This window comes from Portunus trituberculatus, chromosome 46 (assembly GCF_017591435.1).
Source record: "Portunus trituberculatus isolate SZX2019 chromosome 46, ASM1759143v1, whole genome shotgun sequence".
In the NCBI taxonomy this organism is placed as follows: domain Eukaryota; kingdom Metazoa; phylum Arthropoda; class Malacostraca; order Decapoda; family Portunidae; genus Portunus; species Portunus trituberculatus.
The window spans coordinates 14,484,699-14,497,769 of record NC_059300.1 but is presented as its reverse complement, the minus strand read 5'-3'; the positions used below and the strand labels follow the sequence as shown (position 1 = coordinate 14,497,769).

The following is a 13,071-nucleotide window of genomic DNA, read 5'->3' as shown; positions in this document are numbered from 1 at the left end:
GCCCGAGGGCCCGCGATGGGTGGCCATAGGCTATATAATGAAATAATAAATAAAGGGGATTAAGATATGCCCATCACAATATATATATATATATATATATATATATATATATATATATATATATATATATATATATATATATATATATATATATATATATATATATATATATATATATATATATATATATATATATATATATATATATATATATATATATATTCCAAGAGGCATTGTGTTCACTGGTTGAGCCCTTAACCTCGACTGACTTCCAAAATCAGGGAGCTATTCATGGGAAGGAGACGTGGAGGGAGGTGATATAGCAAGTGGAGGAGGTGATGGTAGTGGATATGTTACGGGCGGGCCATATATATATATATATATATATATATATATATATATATATATATATATATATATATATATATATATATATATATATATATATATATATATATATATATATATATATATATATATATATATATATATATATATATATATATATATATATATATATATATATATATATATATATATATCGAAACAGGTTGATTTCTGGGAAATCGTATTTTCAGCAGGAAAGCAATAACTAAGGTAGCTACGAGCAGCATCTTTAATGGGCCAAACGTTTCGACATTTCATCTTATGTCATCATCAGTGGTCTAAAATAAAATAAAACGATAAAACAAATATAAGTATAAAAGAATAAAGTAAAAATACAAAGAGAATTACAATGGTAAAATTCACACTATCATAAGTGGGTATGCTGACAGAGTATTGTTGAGGGATGGCTTTACTTGGGAAATATATAGGGATTCCAGTATTCTTAAACTGTGTCTATTACAGGTGGCGAGGATACGGAAATGACTGAGATTGGGTTGAACCTTACATGAGAGGCAGTGGTCCCGTATCGCGGAAAATGGGGCGTTGTGTAGCGGGCGCCCTGTTCTGGCAGACTGGCCTAAATGCTCGCTGGCTCGGTTTATAAGTGAGCGCAAGGTGCTACCCACATACTCAGCCTGGCAGCTGGGACAAGTGAAACAATAAACAGCCGACGAGCGTAAGGCAGTTGGCAGAGTGTCCTTAAAGAGGAAAAAACTACCTATACATAGACTGTTGCCAAAGAAACAATCTATTTACGTATTCCATTTTTAGGTTTACGCTCGTCGGCTTTTATTGTTTCACTTGTCCCAGCTGCCAGGCTGAAAGCACCTACGATTTCCAGAAATCAACCTGTTTCGGATATTCTACGAAGGAGATATGGATACTCTGCTCTACATGGGTTCCGCAAGTCTGAGCAGGCATCGAAGCGACTCGCCAAGAAGCAACTTGACCTCCGGTTCCTGAAGTGTTGTAAAGTGTACGAAGTTGCCCTAAATTTTTAAAGTTCAAGTTGTATCGACGTTCGCTACATGGTTCAGATTTTTACAAGGATTGGCAAAAGAAGTTGATTGACATTGAAATTAAAACAAAAGAAAAAGAAGTTAATGAAGCTACTGTATCGCTTTCTTGTTCGTTCGAAACTCTCAGATCTGTTGTGTCTCGACTGGATTTTATTTGTTTAAGTAAGTTCATTAAGACTAATACCCAGGTATATGAAAAAAGTGTCAGTGCTACCCATGAAAAGAAGTTACGTAATATTGGTGGTAGGTGCAACTTAAACCCATGTGACCCAGACAAAGTAATTTTTAACCTCTCAGATTTTACCTTGTCTCCCAGAGAGAAATTTTTACTGTCTTTTGGATTAGACTTCTGCCTCCCTGTATTCAAACCTTCATTTTATAGATATTTTCTGGATTTTGAGCTTATAATCAAGCGGATAAAAGGCTTGAAAATCACACCAGATGTTGATTTCAGTAATGTTTTAACTTCCATAAAACAATTTGCACATAGTACTTTTTATACTTTTAGCTCATACAAAGTATTTTCTCCTGTCTTCTCTAAATCTGATTTTAACTTGTTAAAAAATCTAGGTAAGAACAAGGACCTGGTGATCTGTAGACCTGACAAAGGGAGAGGCGTTGTTCTCTTAAACAAGTCTGATTATGTTTCTAAAATGCGTGATATCCTCCAGGATGATACTAAGTTCTCTAAACTTGTTTTCGATGACATCTATAAGCTCAAAACTAAAGTTGAAGATAAAATCACACGCTTCATTAATAATCTTAAAACTCTTGGTGCTGTTAATGAGGAAGAAGCTTCACTTCTGAAACCCACTGGTTCGAATCCTGCTGTGATGTATGGACTCCTAAGGTTCATAAACCTTCTGTCCCACTTAGACCTATCATTGCGGCATATAATAGTGCCTCTTATAATCTTGCAAAATTCCTGGTTCCCATTCTTAGGCCATACACTACTAATAACTATACTGTAAAAAATTCTCATGAACTCTCTCAATCCCTTTCGAACTACAGACTACCAGAATCGTGTTTTATGGTTAGCTATGATGTTCAGTCACTTTTTACTAACATTCCACTGGATGAGACAATAGATATATCTGTAAACTCTGTATTCTCAGGTCTGGACATTTTTAAAAATATGACAAAATCCCTATTTACGAATCTACTACGTGTTTGTGTTAAGGATAATCTATTTGTGTTTAACAATGAATTATATAAACAAACAGACGGCGTGGCGATGGGCTCACCACTCGGACCCACCTTCGCTAACATCTTCCTTTGTTACCACGAACGAAACTGGCTCGATGATTGTCCTATCGCTTTCAAACCTATGTCATATATACGATATGTTGATGATACGTTGGTGTTTTTTAAGGAAGCATCACATGCAGACCATTTCCTACATTACCTTAACTCACAACATGACAATATCAAGTTCACTATGGAATCTGAAATAGACTCACAAATCCCCTTCCTTGACCTAAACATCACAAAAATCAATGGTAGACTTTCCACCTCTATTTATCGTAAACCTACATTTTCTGGCCTCGGTATTAGTTTTTCAGCTTTTGCAGTTTCCGGTTCAAAATCAATTCAGTCCGTACCCTCTTACACCGTGCCTTTGCTCTGTCTTCTTCTTACCTAAATTTCCATAATGAAGTTACTTTCCTAAAGGATTTTTCTATAACAATGGCTTCACCACCAACCTGTTTGAGAAAACTCTGAATAACTTTCTCCAAAGTAAATACCTTCTTAAACATCCAATTACCACTGTTGCCAAAGAAACAATCTATTTACGTATTCCATTTTTAGGTGAGGTTTCCAAGAAATTAGAAAGGGGTCTATATGAAAAACTTACAAAATATTATCCTGATAAACATTTTCGTATTGTGTCTACAAATAGTCTATGTATAGGTAGTTTTTTCCTCTTTAAGGACACTCTGCCAACTGCCTTACGCTCGTCGGCTGTTTATTGTTTCACTTGTCCCAGCTGCCAGGCTGAGTATGTGGGTAGCACCTTGCGCTCACTTATAAACCGAGCCAGCGAGCATTTAGGCCAGTCTGCCAGAACAGGGCGCCCGCTACACAACGCCCCATTTTCCGCGATACGGGACCACTGCCTCTCATGTAAGGTTCAACCCAATCTCAGTCATTTCCGTATCCTCGCCACCTGTAATAGACACAGTTTAAGAATACTGGAATCCCTATATATTTCCCAAGTAAAGCCATCCCTCAACAATACTCTGTCAGCATACCCACTTATGATAGTGTGAATTTTTACCATTGTAATTCTCTTTGTATTTTTACTTTATTCTTTTATACTTATATTTGTTTTATCGTTTTATTTTATTTTAGACCACTGATGATGACATAAGATGAAATGTCGAAACGTTTGGCCCATTAAAGATGCTGCTCGTAGCTACCTTAGTTATTGCTTTCCTGCTGAAAATATTTGTTTAAAGAACAAAATTATGTCAAAAATGGGTTATGTAGAAGTTTTCCAGCATTTTATTCACCAAAACCCAGAAATGCAATAAAATCACTATATATGTTAAAACATCTTAATTATGTGTTTTTAAGGTGATTTATGAAAAAAATTGAAATTTTGTATATTCAAGTCATTTTACATTGTTATCCTTCAAAACGATAAAATTGACGAAAACAAGCCAATATAGAGAAGTAACCAAACCTTTTATTTTAGTAGTTTTCAGCTTTTTTTCCACCATAACACAGAAATGCTAGCAAAACACATGATTACATGACACAAATACAGCATAACTAACGCAAAATTGCACACTATTTTTTTAAGGAACTAAATTATGTAAAAAATGTTATTTTTTTAGTGTTTTCCACATTTCAAGCACCAAAAGTCAGAAATGCAAGCAAAAAACTATATTTGTTAAAACATCTTATTTCTTTGTTTTAAAGATGTTTAATAAAAAATAAATTGAAAATGTTGTATATTGAAGTCATTTTACAGTGTTGTGGTTCAAAACGATAAAGTTAATGAAATCAAACTAATATAGAGAAACCAAATGAAAAATGTTCAGCATTTTTTTTTTCATCAAAACAAAGATATGCAGGCAAAACGCATGGTTACACACTTTGATAATTAACGGAAAATGTCAAAAATAAGTTACTTTGTTTATTTCCAGCATATTATGGACCAAAACTTAGAAATGCAGGCAAAACACTATATTTGTTAAAACGTCCTATTAATGTGTTTTTAAGTTTTTTTTATGAAAAAATATGAATTTTTTTTTATATTTAAGTCATTGTTACGCTTCAAAACGATAAAATTGATGAAAAAATAAAAAATAAAGAGACACCAAAGTAAAAGTAACAAAAACGTGTTATTTTAGTAGTTTTCAGCTTTTTTTTTTCCACCAAAACACCGAAATGCAGGCAAAATGCATGATTACACACTATTTGTTAAATTAACTAAAATATGTCAATAATGGGTTATTTTGCAGTTTTCCAGCATTTTATGCACCAAAACTAAAAAATGCAGGCTAAACTTCATTTTTTAAAACGTCTTATAAATGTGTTTTTAAGGTGTTTTATGAAGAAATTGAAAATTTCGTATATTCAAGTCATTTTACATTGATGAAAACAAAGTAAGCCAAAGTAAAAGTTTTCAGGGTTTTTTTTGCACCAAAACTCAGAAATGCAGGCGAAAACGCATGGTTACATTCTTTTTGTTTAAGGAACTCATAAATATAAAAAATGGTTTCTTTTGGTATTTTCTAGCATTTTATACACCAAAACTCACAAGTGCAGGCGAAACACTATGTTTGTTAACACGTCCTATTTATGTGTTTTAAGGTGTTTTATGAAAAAAAAAAATATCTCGATTGAAAATGTTGTATATTCAAGTCATTTTACATTGTTATGCTTCAAAACAATAAAATTGATGAAAACATCCCAATATAGAGAAACCAAAGTAAGAGTAAGAAAAACGTGTTTTTTTTAGTAGTTTTTAGTTTTTTTTTCCCAAAACACAAAAAATGCAGGCAAAGCGCATAATTACACACTATTTGATTAAAGAACTGAAAAGTGATTTCCACATTTTAAGCACCAAAACTCAGAAATGCAAAAAATACAAAAACGTGTTTTTTTTGTAGTTTTTTCGCTTTTTTTTCCACCAAAACACAGAAAAGCAGGCAAAATAAATGATTCCACATTATTTTCTTAAGGAACTGAAATATGGCAAAAATGGATTATTTTGTTGTTTTCCATAATTTTCTGCACCCAAACTCAGAATTCCAGGGAAAACACTATTTTTATTAAAACGTCTTATTTATGTGTTTTTAAGGTGTTTTATGAAAAAAAAAAAAAATAGAAAATTCTGTATATTGAAATTATTTTGCATTTCTATGTTTCAAAACGATAAAATTGATGAAAACAAGCCAATATAGAGAAACCAATGTAGAAGTAACTAAAACATTTTTATTTACTAGTTTTCAGCTTTTTTTTTTTTTTGCACCAAAAAAACAAACAAAGGGAAAACATATGATTACACACTATTTGTTTAGGTAACTTAAATATGTCAAAAATTGGTTGTCTCTGTGTTTACCAGCATTTAAAATGCCTAATTTATGTGTTTTTAAGGTGTTTTTGGAAAAAAAAAAAATTGATATGCTTCAAAACGATATATTTGATGAAAACAAGCCAATACAGAGAAACCAAAGTAAAAGTAACAAAAATATATTATTCATTTGGGTGTTTTCCAGCATTTTATGCACCAAAACTCAGAAATGCAGGTTAAAACGTCTTATTTATGTGTTTTTAAGATGTTTTATGAAAAAAAAATTATCTCGATTGAAAATTTTGTATATAAGTCATTTTACATTTTTATGCTTCAAAACGATAAAATTGATAAAAAACAAACCAAAAGAACAAAAAACGTCTTATTTTATTACTTCCCAACTTTTTTTTACACTAAAAGTGAAATGCATGCAAAACACATGTTTACACACTATTTGTTTAAGGAACTAAAATATGTCAAAAGTGGGTTATTTTGGTGTGTTCCATTGTTTTATGCACCAGAACTCAGAAATGCAGGCAAAACTCTATATTTGTTAAAACGTCTTATTTATGCGATTTAATTGTGTTTTATGAAAAAGAAAATTGAAAATTGTGTATAGTCGAGTCTTTTTACATTGCTATGACTTTAAACAATAAAATTGATAAAACAAGCCAATATAGAGAAACCAAAGTAAAAGTAACAAAAACGTGTTATTTTAGTAGTTTTCATTTTTTTTTTTTGCACCAAGACACAGAAATACAGGCAAAACACATGATTACACACTATTTGTTTAAGGAACTAATATATATATATATATATATATATATATATATATATATATATATATATATATATATATATATATATATATATATATATAAAAAAAAACAGTTTTTGGGGGTGTTTTCTAGCATTTTATGCACCAAAAATCAGAAAGGCAGGCAAAACACTATATTTCTTAAAAGTTTTTTATGTCTTATTAAGGTCTTTTATATATATATATATATATATATATATATATATATATATATATATATATATATATATATATATATATATAAAACTCGAGTGAAAGTTTTCATTTTACATTGTTATGGTTCAAAACTATAAATTCATGTAAACCGGCAAATATAGAGAAAATAAAGTAAAAGGAAAAAAAAACGTGCTATGCAGTCAAAACGCATGATTACACACTAGTATTTGGTTAAGGAACTGAAATATGTCAAAAATTGGTTATTTTGGTGTTTTCCAGCATTTTATGCACCAAAACACAAAAACGCAAACAAAATATTGTATTTGTTAAAGTGTGCTATTTCTGTGTTTTAAATTGTTTTATGAAAAAAATCTTGATTTAAAATTTTATGTATTCGTCATTTTACATTTTTATGTTTCAAAACGATAAAATTGAGGAAAACAAACATATTTAGAGAAACCAGTGTAAAAGTAAAAAAAAAAAAAAAATGCATTATTTTAGTAGTTTTTAGCTTATTTTGCACCAAAACACAGAAGTGCAGGCAAAACACATGATTATACACTATTTATTTAAGGAACTAATATATATTAAAAAAAAACAGGGTTTTTTTGGGGTATGTTCTAGCATTTTATGCATAAAAAATCAGAATGGCAAGCAAAACACTATATTTCTTGAAAGTTTTTTTTTATGTCATTTATGAAAAAAAAAAACATCTCGAATGAAAGTTTTGTATATTTAAATCATTTTACATTGTTATGGTTCAAAACTATAAATTCATGAAAACCGGCCAATTATAGAGAAAACAAAGTCAAAGGGGGAAAAAAAACGTGCTATATTAGTAGTTTTCATTTTCTTTTTTTTTTTTTTTTGCAGTAAGACAGAAATGCAGTCAAAACGCATGATTACACACTATTTCGTTAAGGAACTGAAATATGTCAAAAATTGGTTATTTTGGTGTTTTCCAGCATTTAATGCACCAAAACACAAAAACGTAAACAAAACATTATAATTGTTAGAATGTCCTATTTCTGTGTTTTTAAAGTGTTTTATGAAAAAAATCTCGATTGAAAATTTTATATATTCAAGTCATTTTACATTTTTATGCTTCAAAACGATAAAATTGAGGAAAACAAGCATGTATAGAGAAACCAGTGTAAAAAAAAACAAAAAAAACCCCATTATTTTAGTAGTTTTTAGCTTATTTTGCACCAAAACACAGAAATGCAGGAAAAACACGTGATTACACACGATTTGCTTAAGGAACTGAAGTATGTGAAAAGTTGGTTATTTTGGTGTTTTCCAGCATTTTATGCACCAAAACACAAAAACGGAAAGAAAACACTACATTTGTTAAAATGTCTTATTTATGTGTTTTTAAGGTGTTTTATGAAAATAACTATCTCAATTGAAAATTTTGTATGTGGAAGTCTTTTTACATTGTTATACGTCAAAACGATATATTGATGTAAACAAGCCAATATAGAGAAATCAAAGCAAAAGTAAGAAAAACGTGTTATATTCGTAGTTTTCAGCTTTTTATGCACCAAAACACAGAAATGCAGTCAAAACGCATGATTACACACTCTTTGTTTAAGGAACTGAAATATTAGAAAATTGGGTTATTTTGGTGTTTTCCAGAGTTTTATGCACAAAAACTCAGAAATGCAGGTAAAACACTATATTTGTTAAAACGTCTTATTTATGTGTTTTCAAGGTGTTTAATGAAAAAAAAAGGAAATTTGGATATTCAAGTCATTTTACATTGTTATGCTTCAAACCGATAAAATGATGAAAACAAGCCAATATAGAGAAACCAAAGTAAAAGTAACAAAAACGTGCTATGTTAGTAGTTTTCAGCTCTTTTTGCCCCAAAACACAGAAATGCTGTCAAAACGCATGATTACACACTATTTGTTTAAAGAACTGAAATATGTAAAAACTGGGTTATCTTGGCATTTTCCAGTATTTTATGGACCAAAACTCAGAAGAGCAGGCAAAACACTATATTTGTTAAAACGTCTTATGTACGTGTTGTTAAAGTGATTTATGAAAAAAATTGAAAATTTTCTATATTCAAGTCATTTTACATTAGTATGCTTCAAAATGATAAATTGATGAAATCAAGCCAGTATAGAGAAACCAAAGTAAAAGTAACAAAAGCGTATCATTTTAGTAGTGTTGAGCTTTTTTGCACCAAAACACAGAAATGCAGGCAAACCTCATGATAGCACACTAATTTTTTAAGGAACTTAAATATGTCAAAAATGGGTTCTTTTGGTGTTTTCCAGTATTTTATGCACCAAAACTTAGAAATGTAGACTAAACACTATACGTGTTGAAACGTCTTATTTATGTGTTTTTAAAGTGTTTTATGATATAAACTTTTTGATAAATTTTGTATATTGTTATTCATCAAAACGATAAAATCGATGAAAACTAGCCAATATAGAGAAACCAAAGCAAAAGTAAGAAAAACGTGTTATTTCAGTAGTCTTCAGCTCTTTTTGTACCAAAACGCAGAAATTCAGGCAAAACGCATGATTAAACACCATTTGTTTAAGGAAATGAAATATCTCAAAAATGTTTTTTTTTTCCAGCATTTTATGTACCAAAACTGAGAAATGCAGCCAAACACTATTGTTAGGGTATGAATTGTATATAATTATTTTTTCCTTGTTTCTACACACAGCCGTGAGAAGCGAGGCTGATCTTAGCGAAGAGCATATCCTTTCATTTTCATGTGCAAGCACTTCTTATGCTAAGTCAGTATACGTTCCCACAGGCTCAGTGTGGGAACCTCTGGTTGCTGGATTATATATATGTAATTATAACAGCATAGACATATTTAGTACTATCATAAATTTTATTTCTTTCATTTATGATTAAGTAATACTTTAACTAATGTAACCAATGCATTTGTAACTGTTCTTTAATATATGAGTCGGTCACCGGTGTCAGTGAGTTTTGCTGACGAAAGATTGACAAGACGGAGCTACGTTAGTTGGAGTCTGACGAACACACGAGCTGGCCGTTGTGCTCCTCCGGGTGTTTGCCAGGGAGCTGTGGACTGTGTGTGTGTGTGTACAAGACTATCCTTGTGTAGTGTAAATAACTGTATTGTTAATATAAGGAAAACCCAAGCTGTGTTTTCGTTAACTCCCTGAGAAGACAGTGTGAGAGAGTTCCTGAACTAACGACACTGCTACTCTTGTGCCCTCTTCGTGGTAATATAACATTGACCACAACACTGGTGGCTTGCGGTGGCACGAATAAGTAAACCAGTGAACAATAGACTTAGTGCAGTGAAGGCGTGAGTGTGTAACGGCTGTTATATCCCATAACGCACTCTCTCTGACGCACTGGCAATTCAGTTCAGCGGCTGACTTATCCGCTAAGTCAGCAGATGCTACCAAAACAATCTCTCCCACTACCGCCTAGCTCTGCTCATTTGGGGTGGGGGTGACTCGGACTTTCGCTCCTGACATAAATTTCTGAAGTGATGTGTAGTTTTCTTCCGAGGGGTTGACCCGGGAAATATTACACATTATAAATTCAGCAATAAAAAACTCCCAGTGTTTTGAGCGAGCTACAAACAGCTGGGTGACTGGAGTGGTACTCGTATTACAGCATCGATTACCCGTCCTCATCGCATCTCATCACTCAGTTGGACATCCAGAGTGGTATAAGACTTCTACTCTCATCACTTCTCACTCATCGCTACAGGGAGAAGTATAATACTACACTACACAACTAAAAGCATTCACTGTGTCGCACAGACTTTTCAAATATTTCCGTATCACGGCTACGGAGTTGATCACATATAATTCAGTTGTGGAACACTTCTCAAATTTCTACATAATTTCAGAACTTGAAGCAGGGTCTACAGAGGACTACAGCGACTGCTGATGGTTCCGTGACGTCATTCCTTCTCTGAGAGACAGACTGCCGCCCTGTCAAGGTCGCCTGAGGAGCATCTGTGAGCTTCGCTTCGTAAATATTTTCTCACATATTAGGTGAGAACAAGCACAAAGTTAATACTACAATTACACAAAAATAGCGTCACACATTACTTTATTGTTATGTTGGAAGTTATCAGTTCTTCTTTTTTTTTTATTATATATAGCTTAACGCTTCAATCATTCTCTGAGTGTTCATGTACATACAACTGTAGTGTTTGGGTAACTGTATTTTCCAGTGACTGCATGCTATTTTATATATTCTTTCTTTTATATCATATACTGCTATTGTAATTTTGGGTAAATCATTTCTGTGTGTCAGTGACTGCTGATGGCGAAGAAGCCCGACAAATTTGAGGAATACTTAAAATTATATGAAGACGAAATTTTGCAGGAAGATGCTAAAATCAGACAACAGTGCGAGAGTAACCTCATTGATGAAGAGGAAAATGAGATAGATAACCCTGACACTCCTGAGAGGCTGAGAGCCTCATAGATTCATATTCAGTTCAAATTTCTCAGCCTTCCGGTGATGTTCATACCTTGAGGAGTGGTAAAACATATCCTGTTCAGACAACACATGCATCCACCATGGCTACTAACACTGTAGGTTCACCAATCACCGCTCAAACAGTAAAATTTCTTCAAACAGAAAATACTGTTAGACCTTTCACGGGCCAGGATGTGGATTACTCGGTATACACGTTCATGACCATGTGTGAGGATGTCTTGCGTCACTCGGGAACGACAGATGACGCAGACAAAATTGCTTTTGTTAGATCAAAATTAGCGCCTGGTTCGCGGGCTCAAAGAATGATGGAAGGCATTTCTTTTCTCTCCCGGAACCTTGGGCAGAATTACGACCTTTTCAAAGAGAAAATGCTGCGTATTTTTGGGGGTGGAGCTGAAACTACGCTCTTGAAACAAATCATCTCAATTGTGGAGAGTATTGAGAATGGGGACAAGGTGGAAAACCCTTGGGATGCTTCCATACCTGCAGGCAAGCAGATGGAGAGTTGTTTACGAGTACTAAGGGAACAAGGTTGGTGTGAGGGACCAAATAATACCATGATTACATTTGAAAACCTCTCAAAATTTTTGAAATCTTCTTTTTGCTCTTTCAAGTACATGGGAAAGCGAGACATGCTTTCCTGTCTCTCAACTACACTCCAAATGACAGATTTGATGTACTTGTGTCAACTGCTGAATCCAAACTAAAGGAGGGAAAAGAGGGAGCGTCTGTTGCGGCGACGGTTACCGAGAACTTGCCGGTAGAGTCTTACGCTGCAGTAGTGGGAGCCGCCCTCTAGTTTGTTCCTATTGTAACAAAGCAGGACATCATGAGAAGAGATGCCTAAAGCGAAAGAGCGATCAAAAGAAGGCTACGATAAAGACAGGCTATTTCACCCCGTCAGCTCAAGCACCCCACACAGGTCGGGGGAAAGCATTGTCGACAAGGCCTAAGAATTCTATATCCACTCACACCCATGCTACCTTCTCACATACCTACCCTCACACTTCAACATCCACTTATCCTCAAACTCCTCCTCCTCCTCCTCCTCCTTCTAGTCATCCTCCTACGGCTACTACTGGTAGGTTTGCCACGACCCATGGCCAGATGAGCACTTCCTCTTCAACACTACCCTACTTTTGCCTTGTCCATGGTTATGGGCATCACTCATCAGATCGTTGCCGACAGATTGCACAGATGCGGGCGGAAACAGATGCGCGACGTGTTGCTGGCCCTCAGCCGGCGGGATAAGCCGCGCGCCCCGCGACAAAAAAAAAAAAAAAAAAAAAAAACAGGTTGGATTGTCCAGATAATCAATCTGCGTTCACAGGCACGAACGACTTAGCCACATACGATAGTATTGTCGCTGCCTGTGCTCAGTCCACTATCATGGCTCTACCTACTAAAATAGGGTCGTGCGGACTCTCCTTGGCCGTGGACACTGGCGCCACTGTAAATGTCCTCTCGGAGGACTCGTTTAGAGCTATCAAACGAATCTTTCGCGGTGGGCGGTGGCCGTTACGCCAGAGTGATTTAAACCTACGTGGGGTGACTGGCTCAGCTTTGAGTATTTCAGGAATGGTTACTTTACCCATACGCATAAAAAGAGGACTACCCATTCATTACTTGAAATTCTATGTCACTTCTAACTTCCATCTTCCAGCTGACGGACTTCTGGGATTGTCAGATATGAAGCTTCT

At 33.9% G+C, this 13,071-nt stretch overlaps 1 long non-coding RNA gene across 1 annotated transcript; it reads right to left on the bottom strand.

The window, feature by feature from the left end:
• Positions 1–602: 602 nt before the first annotated feature.
• Positions 603–1,112, bottom strand: LOC123520106. Its single transcript, XR_006679172.1, has 2 exons — positions 893–1,112; positions 603–665 (listed from the first exon to the last, which is right to left on the bottom strand). It is a non-coding gene; the product is annotated as an uncharacterized LOC123520106 (long non-coding RNA).
• Between the last annotated feature and the right edge of the window lie 11,959 nt (positions 1,113–13,071).